Here is a 13,517-nt window from a genome sequence, read left to right as displayed (position 1 = left end):
GTTAATCAAGTGTATATGAAGAGTGTCGGTCTGATTGGTTGAAGTATTTATAGAATACCTACAGGTATTCTGTTAAAGCACGCACGCTTTAGCGTGTGTAAGATTTAAATGCCATTCGAAGGCTCTTTCTCAGTGCAGTCATACATTGCCCCGCCCACCCACCCTCACAAGTATCATGTTTGTTTTATTAATTATATGTTTTGTTTTGTAGATTGGATGAGTTGTCAAGGAGGAAAGTTGGAAATGTATATTTTGTGTATAATATTAAACTGCACTTACGAGAGCGCTTCTGTACCTACCTATATACGTGTTGTTATTTATTATCGGCCGCAGCAGCGGCCGATCTATTTGTGGTTGTGTTAGAAAGTGCACATGGTGAAATGAGATGTTATTATTTTATTAGTTCCTTCAAATAATTTTCAAATGATAACATGTATAAAATCATGAGTAAAATATTTTAAAAACTTGCTTTAAATTAAGTTTTAATTGTTGTTATTTTGTTTCAATTTCATTATCATTTGGCATCAGATAATTGATAATTTATGGTTAAATAAAAAGAGTTTACAATAGGTACTCCCCATCCAGGGAGTGTGTAAGATATGAAAGGAAATCGTTATGATTTTCCGGATAATAATAATGACTTGCACGTGGTAAAAGTGCATGGTGAATAAAAAATTGAAAAGTTGCTCCACTAGTAAAAACTTGTTTGAAAATGTTACAGCTGCAAAGGACACAAAGATTATATTTATACATTTTGCACCGCACCATGCAGCATAGCCTACTCTACAGAAACCATATAGGCATTACGTGACAAATAACCAGGGTATCAGCACGTGGTATATCTTGAAAGGCATACATCTTCATTTTGATGACAATGATTTCTCATATCATAGGCGTCGGAACCGGGGGGCGGGGGGGGGGGGGGGTTAGCTCCCCCCACTTTTTTGCAAATATATACATTAAATAGGCACATAGGCATTGAAAACAGGCTTTACCATTTTTTGTTGGTTAAGCCTCCCACCCCCACTTTCAATTAGCCCACCCCCACCCCCACCCCCCGACCCACTTTCGATTTGCATCCGACGCCCATGCATATTCATCATAGACTTTTTTACATCGATAAATCCATTGGATGAGCAAATGCACTAAAATTTCTTGTTTAAAATATATTTTATTCATTGAATTGGATTGAACAGCAGGCATGCATATGATACTAAAATTTCTATCAAATTTATAAAAACTATTTATCTATTTTGCTTTCAAGATGGCCTGAAATAAAAATGATCACTATTTCAGCTTTGAATATCCTGTTCTTTTCTTGCATGAATGCTTTGAATTGTGAAAGTTCTTTTTTGACAAGTTAAATGTGTTAGCGGCCGATTTGATGCTTTGCATCAATTAACTTGTTTTATAAATTATTTATGTTCGTTTGAGTGGAAACGAATAAGAACATAAGGGTCGATAAACAAAAAAAAAAATAGCTTGAATAAAACTAATCCATCGTCCCTGGGTGGGCTCGAACCACCAACCTTTCGGTTAACAGCCGAACGCGCTAACCGATTGCGCCACAGAGACAGGTGATCAACAATTGGAAACGATAAAATTTGTAGACACTTGCTAACAGGTGTAGTTAGCCACCTGTAATTTCACAGGTTGATTACGTAGGTAATTGCACTCATACAGTCCAACTTGAAATTTTTTTTATTTTTACAATTTATTAAATATTTTGAATAACACTTGTAATTGTGAAATAAGGATACAAATTTAATGTGTTTTTGAGATATTTTTGATTTCAGTAGAATGGAGTTTTTTTTTTAAATTTTGGAAATTAATATTTAGGACTCCAAAGTGCCATGGGACTCCAAAGTCCGATGGTCTGCGCCAAACCCTGATGGTTTGACACGCCAAAATCCGATGGTGCGGAAAACAATTAACGTTTATGACGTCATAGTACTGCTGTGCCAAACTGCAATGCCGCTCCATGCCAAGTACCAATTCTATTTTTAAATAAATACAAATTATCATAAGTATGAAGACTAACCCTCATTTCATTTGAATGCAGGACAGCGTCACGACCTTGGACTATTATGACGTCATAAACGTTATTTGTTCTCCCACACACTCGGACCGTGGCGTATCAGACCATTGCATTTTAGCGCAACGCGTCTCATAGGAAACGAGTCATCGGACTTTGGCGTGACCATCGGATTTTGGCGTCCGTAAAGACAGCGAGACATCGGGGTTTGGCAAGACCATCGCACTTTGGAGTTTATTTCCAACAAGACATCGCTTTTAAAAAGACAGCACACTCATTGGAAATTTTTTTCTATATATGTTATTAATCGCTACCAAATATAAATCTTTTTGCAAGATTATTTTTCAAGAATAAACTGTTTTGTTTATGTTTTTATCAATCTTTTACATTATATTTTATTCTTGATTATATTTCTATTGGAATTATAATACCCGGTAATAACCCTTTCAATGGTGACTAAAGTATTGATAAATGTGATGATTTCAACTTACAACTTTTCAACTTTATACACAATCATTTCCCCGGATAAATTAAAGTCAATGTTTTTTTATATCATTGACGGCTGCTTTTTCAATAAAAATGGAACTTGCAAATTTACATGCCTTGTCATTGGTCATTTGCATTTTGTTAAAACACATTCTGATTGCACACACAAGTACTCTGAAGTTGACATCAAAAAGATGTTTGAGCTTCTGATTGACAATATTTATGTGGTTTTTGGAGACCAAGTCTTCCAACAATCTATTGGAATTCCCGTAGGTACCAATTGCGCTCCGCTATTAGCAGACCTTTTTATGTATTCATATGAAGAGAATTTGTGCAAAATCCTATGGATAATAAAAAAAAAACACTTGCTGTGGCCTTCAACTGGACATTTAAATATATCAACGACATATTGTCAATTAACAATGGGAATGGAACAATAAAAATGGTAATTTCCATTTCTATGTCGGTACGATATAGCCTGGTCAGCTTGAGATAAAAGATACCACAGAGTCTGACACATCTGTCTCATACTTGGATATTTTACTTGAAAAAGACCTTAATGGTAATCTAACAGCCAAGCTCTATGATAAACTTGATGACTTTAACTTTTCTATCGTCAACTTCCGTTACTTATGCAGCAATATACCTACGGTTGTTTATATATATCAGTTGATTTGATACGCAAGAGCATGCTCTACGTATTAACAATTCCTAAAACGAAGTAAATTATTGACAAGCAAGTTGATGAATCAAGAATATCAGGAGTTTCGTTTTAAGTCATCATTTCGTAAGTTCTATGGTCGATGCAATGACCTTGTCAAAAAATACAATTCATCATTGAGTCAAATGCTGACTGACGTTTTTCATACTTATTCTTAGTCCATTATTTATACACTGAATTGACGACGGATTTTCCCGATCATGACAAGAAGCACACAGCGGGTGTGACCGGTCGGCATGTGATGCTCACTTCTCCATGGCACCTGATCCCACCTCTGATATTTTGGAGGTCCGTGTTTGCTCTGCTCCTGTTTTGTATTTTTTATGGACTTTGGTATTGAATACTGTTCGTGATCTCCATATTCTTCATTTTCTAAAGCTCACCGGGTTATATCGTTTCGACATAAGAATGGAAACCCCTTTGTTGTAAAACTTTTTTTTCGTCATTTACTGTATTGAATAAATGACATTTTCATTCCCACAGATAATTGTTCAGTCGTATTTGAAATAGAGTTCGGAGCAAAACAAAGCTGCGGTGAGTTACTTGAATCTAGGAAATAGTAAGAGTCATAAAGAACTATTGTCAGTAAGTCGTCAAATGTTGAGTTGAAGTTGAAGGCCATAGCAAGTATTTTCTTTATTCTTTTCACTGAAAAGATTTTGGAAAAATTCTGCTTCATTTGAATACAAAAATTGGTCTGCTAATAACACAATACTTATTATTTTCATGTTGAAATAGACTACGTTTTTATCATAGGGTCTTCTTTTTTTACTTTTGCACTCATGTAAAAATTTGCATTTATGTGAAGTTGGTTTTGTTTTTCAATATGTATTTTGAATACTCATGAATCTCCAATAGGAGAAAATAAAGAATCTTTTTTAGCTCACCTGAGCCTTCAAGTGACATATAAACAAATTTGTACGTAATGTTTCTAATAAATTTAATCATTGTCCGTCCGTCTGTAAACTTTTAACATTTTCGGAAATCTGCTCAAGAACCACTGGACCAATTTTAGATATACTTGCTACCAAGCATTCTTGGATAAAGGGGAATTTAAATTTTTGAAATGAAGGGCCAAGTCCCCTCACAAGGGGAGATTTTTTATGAAAATAGGATGGGGTCATTAAAAAATCTTCTTCTCAAGAACCACTGGGCCAGAAAAGCTGAAACTTATGTGGAAGCATCCTGGGGTAAAACTAAATTGTTCAAATCATGACCCCCGTAGGGTAGGGCCACAATTTTTTTTACATAGAAATATAGAGGAAAAATCTTTAAAAATCTTCTTCTCAAGAACCACTGGGCCAAAAAATCTGAAACTCATGTGGAAGTATCCTGGGGTAGTGTAGATTCTTAATTGTTCAAATCATGACCCCTGATGGTAGGGCAGGGCCACAATGGGGAATCAAAGTTTTACATAGAAATATAGAGGAAAAATCTTTGAAAATCTTCTTCTCAAGAACCACTGGGCCAGAAAAGCTGAAACTTGTGTGGAAGCATCCTGGTATAGTGTAGATTCTAAATTGTTCAAATCATGACCCCCCGGGGGTAGGGCGGGGCCAAAATAGGGAATTAAAGTTTTACATAGAAATATATAGGAAAACCGTTAATTAAAAGTCTTCTCAGGAACCACTGGGCCAGAAAAGCTGAAACTTATGTGGAAACATCCTGGGGTAGCGTAGATTCTAAATAGTTCAAATCATGACCCCCCCGGGGGTAGGGCGGGGCCACAATAGGAATCAAAGTTTTACATAGAAATATAAAGGAAAATTCTTTAAAAATCTTCTTCTCAAGAACCAGTGGGCCAGAAAAACTGAAACTGAGGTAGTGTAGTGTGGAAGCTGAGGTAGTGTAGATTTCAAATTGTCTAAATTATGATCAGTGGGGTAAGGTGGGATCACAATATGTATTACAAGGAAGAAATCAGGTAAAGAACAGAATGGTCAAAGCTTCTCAGGTGAGTGATGTGGCCCATGGGCCCCTTGTTTTCAATCGTATTTAGACATACATGTATAAGCTAATTTGTACGTAATGTTCTTAATAAATTTAGTCATTGTGAGACAGGAAATGAATTAAAACACCCAATTTAAAGATATATTGTTCGGCAAATTAAAAAAACGGATTAAATTTTTATTTTGAAGATTTTTTTTTAAAACGTGTAAGGATAAATCTCTAAACTTCCATTTTTTGTTGAAGTGAATCTTTCTCTCTCTCTCTCTCTCTCTCTCTCTCTCTCTCTGGCTAATTTGATCCTTTGACAAATAGTTAATTAACCGAACAGGTAAGTTTTAAGTGTGGCCTTTAAGAGACCAACATTTGTTAATCGTACTTGTAAACATGTCTCTGTGACGCAATCGGTTAGCGCGTTCGAGCCCACCCAGGGACGAATGTGTATTTTTTTTTCTTCTGAACAGAAGTATAATTTATTTTTTATAAATTACATCTAAAAGCTTTAGATTGGCCATTTGTGTAATTCTTTTGTTTAAAAAAACACTCTGCTTGTGCCCACAAGCACTTCATTTTAGATATATATTAAAAAGATGCTCAAGTCTTAATTAGGGCCCCGCAAGGATTTGCGGGTGCCCTATAGTAATCACTCTGTCTGTCCGTCTGTCTGTCTGTCTGTCTGTCTGTCTGTCTGTCACTCTTCCTCCACAAATTTTCTGTTTTTTTCTAATAACTTTTTTTTATGGTTGCCCAATCAAGTTCAAATTTGGTATGGTAGTTCAGTAGGCAGAAATACATATTTTGATGCTAAGTTTGGTTCTCTATGTCTTCTGGTTTGGAGCTGGGGTGGTAGGGTAGATTCCTTAACTATGCATAAGAATGAATGGGCAACTTTTTTTTATGGTTGCCCAATCAAGTACAAATTTGGTATGGTAGTTCAGTAGGCAGAAATACATATTTTGATGCTAAGTTTGGTTCTCTATGTCCCATGGTTTGGAGCTGGGGTGGTGGGGTAGATTCCTTAACTTTATATACGAAAGCATTGGCAAAGAGAGATAACTGCTGAAGATGTTCACATTGTAAACTGAATGCTGCTATGAGTCCCTTGAGATTAATTAGCTTTCCTCCTGAAGAAAATCCAGAGCATTATCTTTATCTGTCAAATTGAGATGAATTACCACCTCTGTCTGCAAATGAAGTTTGTTTTGAAGTTAGGTCAATTTGGAATGCTATGAACACTCTGAAATGTGGATTTAAATATAAATTTTTATAAATTTTTTTTTGTTTAATAGTTATGATTTCATTGAATTCTAATAACAAGAGATAGATTAAAGAAGATTTTTTGATTTACTTTTTTCACTTTATGTTAATTCAAGAATATTATTAATTTTTAGGATAGTTGTATAAAAACCCCATTCTATCATTAATACTGAAAAAGTTCTTATTGTAACTTTAGAAGAAAATGATGAGAGAGGTACAATTAATCCCTTGGGATTAATTATCTAGCCTGCTGCAGAAAATTTTGTAGGCTTTTCTTTATCTGTTACTTTAAGATTAATGAAAACCTTTGTCTGCAACTGCTGTTTGAAGTTAACATGGTTAAGGTCAAGCCTTCATGATATTTGCATTCATTGAAAGCTGGCATTTTATATAACACAAGCTTCATAAATGTTTAAATATACATTCAATGTTAAGTTGTTCTTTACTGCCTAATGTAAATACAAGGATATTATTTTCAGGTTTTTGAATATTCAGGAATTATCTTGAAATTTTAAGAATACAGTTGCTGTTGCTTATTCTTCGTACATTTTTTAATCATTCCGTAAGCTGCACCCTATTAATTCTACCCCATGGCGGGGCCCTTGCTGACTGGTCAGTTTTCTAGTTGGCAATGTCTATACATAAGGTTTTGGGTAGCAAGTCTTCCAACAATCTTGATATTGGGATTCTACCAATTGCCCCCCGTTATTTGCAGACTTAATTTTGCATTCATATAAATCAGAATTTATTCAAAATTTTGTAAATGAAGAGAAGTCCATTAATGGCTGAGTATTTCAGTTAAAATATGTTGACGACGTTTTATCAATTAACAATGCTCTTTTACATAGATATACATGTTTCTACGTTAAATCGACATAACCCTTTGAGGTCGCTTGAGGAAGATGCCAAACGGAATTTTCGAGAAATCGGGCAAACTGAAAACAAAACTTTTCTATTGCTAACTTTATTATATGGAAAAATACCATTATCATACACTCTTCTCAGTTGTGAGCGATCGAAATGGGATGCTTATTTCTCCATGGAATCTGATCCTATCTCTGATGTTTTTAGACGTCCATGTTTTCTCTGCTCCCATTTATTTTGTTTCAGTAGACTTTTGATCTTGATTGCTGTTCCTGAAAAAATCCCTGATAAGTTTAATGCGATTTACATATCATCTGACTTTTTATCTCCAACTTTATTATTGAAAAATAGTCATAATGTGTTTTTTATTTCAAAATTCTCTCTCTCTTTCTCACTCTCTAAAATTCCTGTATATTTTGGTACACAATTTCTATATCTCATGAAGACAATTGCACAAACGTGTATGTCGATCTTTACAGGCCTTTGAACCAAGTTTATTCTTATAATTACATTTTAGATCTTTGGTAAGATATGAAATCAATAAGACTTTTATAGGTTAAAATCATATAAGGCAACTCAATTCTGATCGTGATGCTGAGGTCAGATCTTTGAATTCTTCTTAATTATCCAATAATTTCTTTGAAATCAATAAACGGAATCAGTGGCAAAGTTACAATAATGTTGAAATGTGCATCTAGTGTTCAAATAGTTATGTAACCTATAGAAATCGATACTGATACCGATTCTATGAAACGTTTTACTTTGAAAAAAATATGTAAATTGTCTCTATGCTTGTATGCCTTGTGTCAGGGGAACATTAAATAAATACAAAATAAATGTTGTTGATTCATCACCTCTATTATTCATGTCAACTGTAATTTAAAGATGTGGCTTCCAACTCGACATTTTAATCATATCGAAAATAGTACTTACTTCCACTTTACAAAGATTTTCTAATCTTTTTGAACGGAAATCAACAACACAGCTTTGGTTGTCAAACAGCAATAGCTCTTTTTTGGCAAACGAGAACCGTTTCTTGTACTGAACAGAGTTTCAAAACATAATATCTAAATGTTGCTGCAAGTATTTTCTTAATTCTTTTCACGAAAAAGACTTCGGACAAATTCTGCTTCATATGAATACAAAAATAGGTCTGCTAATAACACAATTCTTTTTTATTTTTGTGTGGAAATAGAACATTGAACATTATGTGCCCTTTTATTTTATTTTTTTATATTTTGAAAAATGAAATTCAAAATTTTTTACAAGGATTTTATAACAATACTTATGATTAACAGCTACAAAACCTTGAAAACCCAAAATTGTGTTAGATATTTTATTAAAAATGCAAAATTTGGATTTCTGTTAAGAGGGCTAAAAAAGCAACTTTCGGTAATGGAATGAAAATCATTCAACCGTTAAATAACTGATTTGACAAAGTTAAAGATTTCCTGACTTTTTTAGTACATAGTTATAACCCGTATATACCCCCCCCCCCGCCTAAAATGAGGGTGTTGCGTTTCTTTTGACTGTCAGTATATATCTAAAATGAAGTGCTTGTGGTTTTATAACAAAAAAATTACGCAAATGACCAATCGAAAACTTAAGTTAATTTAAGAAATTTCATTTTTTTCTGAAAATGCAGCTTTCTAACCTTAAATGATATCAAAAAGCCTGGACTTTAAATTTTGTTAAAAGTTTTAGGTATTCAGATTATCTCTATCTATATGTTATTTGGAGTTCTTTGAAATCCTGAAAATCTGCTTTGATTTACACTCCTTATCAAATGTTATTGTTCAGTACTTCAGAAGTTCCTTCATCACTGGTGAGGAGATGAAGGGTTAGAAGATAATTTACCAAAACTCACTATCGCTGAGTATCTTTCTATGTAATTTGGGAATCTAGTATGGTTGGGAACTTGGACTTCTTTTAATTGTCGGGAATATTAAAAAATACGTATTTAAAACATAAACATGATTTTGATGAATTTTCTCTTTAGAAAGGTAACTATAAATATATGGTGGATTGCCACTTTCAGAATTAAATCCATTTTCTCTTAAATTCAGTGAAAACTAGAGGTACTGTGAGCAATGAGCTCACTAAATGATACCCCCGTTTCCCATATGAACATAATGACAGTGTCCATGTTTTGCTATGGGAAACCCAAAATATGTGTCGGATCAAAAGGTAAAATAGGAAGTCACAATGTCAATATGTAATAAAGATTCTGTGATTCTCATCAAATCATTCAGTTGTAGTAATAGGAGTTGCGGATAAGAGATACCCTAGCTGCTACAGATCTGCAGCTATGAGTACCCCAAAGCGTAACAGACGGACGAACATCGCAGTTACTATATAACCCTCCCGCTTTTCAAGCGGGGGAGGGGGTATAATATAATGAGCTTTTACCAGGTATTTCCAACTTGTTTAAACAGGACAATGTTAAGATGTAATTTATAAAAAAAAATATATTATACTTCTGTTAAGAAAAAAACGATACATTTCGTCCCTGGGTGGGCTCGAACCACCAACCTTTCGGTTAACAGCCGAACGCGCTAACCGATTGCGCCACAGAGACAGATATGAAATGGTGGATACGATTAACAACTGTTGGCCACTTTAAGGCAAAACTTACCTGTACGGTTAATTATCAATTTGTCAACGGATCAAATTAAAAGAAGAATGTGCTATAGATGTCAAAAGAAATTATTCACTTCAACAAAAATGGATGTTTAGAGATTTGTTCGTTATCCCTTTTTAAAAAATGTTCTTTAAAATATAAACCGTTTTTTTTTATTTGCCGAACAATACATCTTTAAATTAGATGTTTTAATTCATTTTTTAAAATTAAAAATGTTTGACTGTCTCACAAAGACTAAATTTATTAAATTAAATCATTACGTACAAATTAGTTTATATGTCTAAATACGTTTGAATAAAAATTGATGCTTTCTTTATTTTCTCCTATTGGAGATTCATGAGTATTCAAAATACATATAAAAAGCAAAACTCACTTCACATAATTTTTTTCACATTCAGTGCAAAAGTAAATCCGGAAAAGAAAGAAGGACTTTTTTCCCGGGATTCTAGTACAATACTTATGATTAACAGCTAAAAATCCTTGAAAAACCAAAATATTGTTAAAAATTTTATTAAAAATGCAAAATTTTTATTTCTGTTCAGAGGGCTAAAAAGCAACTTTCGGTAATGGAATGAAAATCATTCAACCGTTAAATAACTGATTTGGCAAAGTTAAAGATTTCCTGACTTTTTTGGTACATAGTTTTAACCCGTATGTAATTTTCCCCTTAAAATGAGGGTGTTACGTTTCTTTTAACTGTCAGTATATATTAAAAAGATGCTCAATATTCTAACTGACAATGTCTACGTAAGGTTTTGGGGATCAAGTCTTCCAACAATCTTGAAATTGGGATTCTACCAATTGTGCCCCGTTATTAGCAGACTTATTTTTGTATTCATATCAAGCAGAATTTATTCAAAATTTTTTTTCCTATAGAAAAGAAGTCTAGCTATTTCTGTGGACTCCAGTTAATATTTAGATATATCGATTACTTTTTATCAACTTTTTATCAATTATAACGATGCATTTTTTTTTATTCCTTATATATTCTATTTGCATATATTTGAATCGACATAACACTTTTAAATCGATGTACGATGGCACAGAGTCTGTCATAGTTGTTTCATGGTCGGAATTTTACAAAAAGACGAAATTAATGGCAAATTAGCAACAAAATTTTACGACAAACATGACAAAACTTTTCTATTGCTAACTTTATTATGTGGAAAAATACCATTATCATATACTCTTTTCAGATGTGACCGATCGACAAGGGATGCTTATTCCTCCATGACATTTGGTCCTTTTTCTGATGTTTCAGACGGCTGTGTTTTCTCTACTCCCATTTATTTTGTTCCAGTGAATAACTGCGTTTTCTTCATATTTCAAGTTATATCCCTGAAATGCTTTAATGCGATTTACATTGTATCTGACTTTTGATCTCAAAATCTATTATTGAAATATGCACAGTGTTTTTTTTTTAATTTTACAATCGACTCTCTCTCTCTCTCTCTCTCTCTCTCTCTCTCTCTCTCTCTCTCTCTCTCTCTCTCTCTCTCTCTCTCTCTCTCTCTCTCTCTCTCTCTGGCTAAAATTACTGTATATTTGGTACACAATGTTGCATTTCATGAAGACAATTGCAAAATCGTATGTCGACCTTTGCAGGCCTTTGAACCAAGTTTATACGATTTCTTCTAATTATATTCTATATCTTTGAAATTTTATGAAAACAAAATAGGCATTTATATGTTTTATAAGGCAACTCAATTCTGACATTGATGCTGGGGTCAAACTTTGGAATTCTTCTTTATTATCCATTAATAATATCCAATAATATCTTTTAAAATCAATAAATTGAAGCAATAGCAAAGTTACAATAATGTTGAAATGTGCATATAGTGTTCAAATAGTTATGTAACCTATAGAAATCAATACTGACGATTCTTCTTTGAAAAAAATATGTAATTTGTCACCATGCTTGTATGCTTTGTGTCAGGGGAACATTAAATAATTGCACAATAAAATTTTAATGTTGTTCATTCATCACCTCTATTATTCATGTTCAACTGTAATTTAAAGGTGTCGCCTCCAACTCGACATTTTTAAAATGTATCCATAACGATACTTCCATTTATAATTTTATATGTCAACTCAATATATCCCACTGAGCTTGAAATAGAAAATGCCACAGGGTCTAGCACTTCTGTTTCATATCAAGACTAAATAACTAAATAACTTTACTAACTTACTAAATAAAGATGTTACTGTTAACCTGTTAACAAATCTAACGTGATGATTTCAATTTCTCAATTGTCAACTTTCCTTATATGTGCAGCAATACACCCTTAGTACCTGCATATGGGGTTTATGTCTCTCGATTCAATCGACACAAGAACATGCTCTACACGTGATCAATTTTTAAAATGAGGTAAGCTATGGACAAAGAAGTAAATGAAACAAGGATATCAGCAGCCTCGTTCAAAGTCATCGTTTCGCAAGTTTAATGGTCGATACAATGACCTTGTCAGCAAATATAATCTATCATTAAGTCAAAAGCTGACTGATGTTTTTCATACTAATTGTTACATGTAGGTGTATTTATACAGTGAATTGACGACGCATTTTTTCGTTATTTCCTGGTCATGACAAGGAGCACACGGCGGGTTTGCTTACTCCTTCATTGCATTTGATCCCACCCCTCTTGTTTTTGTAGGTCCGTACTTGTTCTGCTCTCGATTCGTATAATTTAATGGACTTTGAAGTGGAATACAATTACTGTTCGAAATCTCCATGCTTAATCGATAGTCTTTAAACATTTTCTTTATCAAGTAGATTTTTTCATAGAAAATCGTTACCTACATGAACAGTACACTTAAAATTAAATAAACAAAATATCCTTTCATATGTATTTCATTTCAATGAATTTCATTTTTGTTTTGTCTTGTAAATTATATATACCCATACATCTTTAATTATTTTCAATTTCGATTTTACCAATATATTTTTGTAAACTTTATTTTTTTTTAAATTTACACATATATTTATACAGAGTATAGGCTTACAGGTATTTCATGTGATTGGTCAGCTCTGTTGTTTGTATTCCAACATTATTCTTTTAAAAAGCAATATGAGCTGAAACTTTGATGTCAAATTTTTTTGTTGCAAAATTGTCATTCACTTTTTAAAGGACAGAGAAAAAGAACATTTATAAACTTCAGGTTTTCATATTTATAATAGAACTATTAACAAGCTAAAAATGATGCAAAATTACATTATAGCCATCCTGCACAATATCGTTTTCTTAAATAATATTAAATACTAGTGTTGATTGTACAGAAGTCTTTCTTTTGAAACAATTTAAGGGGGCCGATTATAGTTTCCTTTGCGCAATATTTCGCGCATCATAGTAAAATGAAGCGTATATACTGTTTTAATGCAACTTTTTTCGCTTAATTATTTAAATTAAACAAAATTAAGAAATTATAGGTATAGAAATGTAATTACAATTTGATATAACTGATTTTTTAACCGATTTTGCAATTGATAGGTAGGTTGACGTCGTTGCAGTGTGTTTTTGACGTTATGATAACCTGTAGCTCTTAAAGAAACGGGTAATTAAAATATTG

General features: G+C 33.1%; 2 non-coding genes across 2 annotated transcripts; both read right to left on the bottom strand.

Moving 5' to 3' along the window:
* Window positions 1-1,501: 1,501 nt before the first annotated feature.
* On the bottom strand, window positions 1,502-1,575 carry Trnan-guu (transfer RNA asparagine (anticodon GUU)). Its single transcript has one exon. It is a non-coding gene; the product is annotated as a tRNA-Asn (tRNA).
* Window positions 1,576-9,814: 8,239 nt separating this feature from the next.
* On the bottom strand, window positions 9,815-9,888 carry Trnan-guu (transfer RNA asparagine (anticodon GUU)). Its single transcript has one exon. It is a non-coding gene; the product is annotated as a tRNA-Asn (tRNA).
* Between the last annotated feature and the right edge of the window lie 3,629 nt (window positions 9,889-13,517).

Source organism: Saccostrea cucullata, unplaced genomic scaffold (genome assembly GCF_032062105.1).
Source record: "Saccostrea cucullata isolate Sc308-1 unplaced genomic scaffold, CSIRO_AGI_Scuc_v1 ctg876, whole genome shotgun sequence".
NCBI lineage: Eukaryota > Metazoa > Mollusca > Bivalvia > Ostreida > Ostreidae > Saccostrea > Saccostrea cuccullata.
Note: the sequence above shows the minus strand (reverse complement) of the source record. Positions and strands in the feature narration are given on the sequence as shown.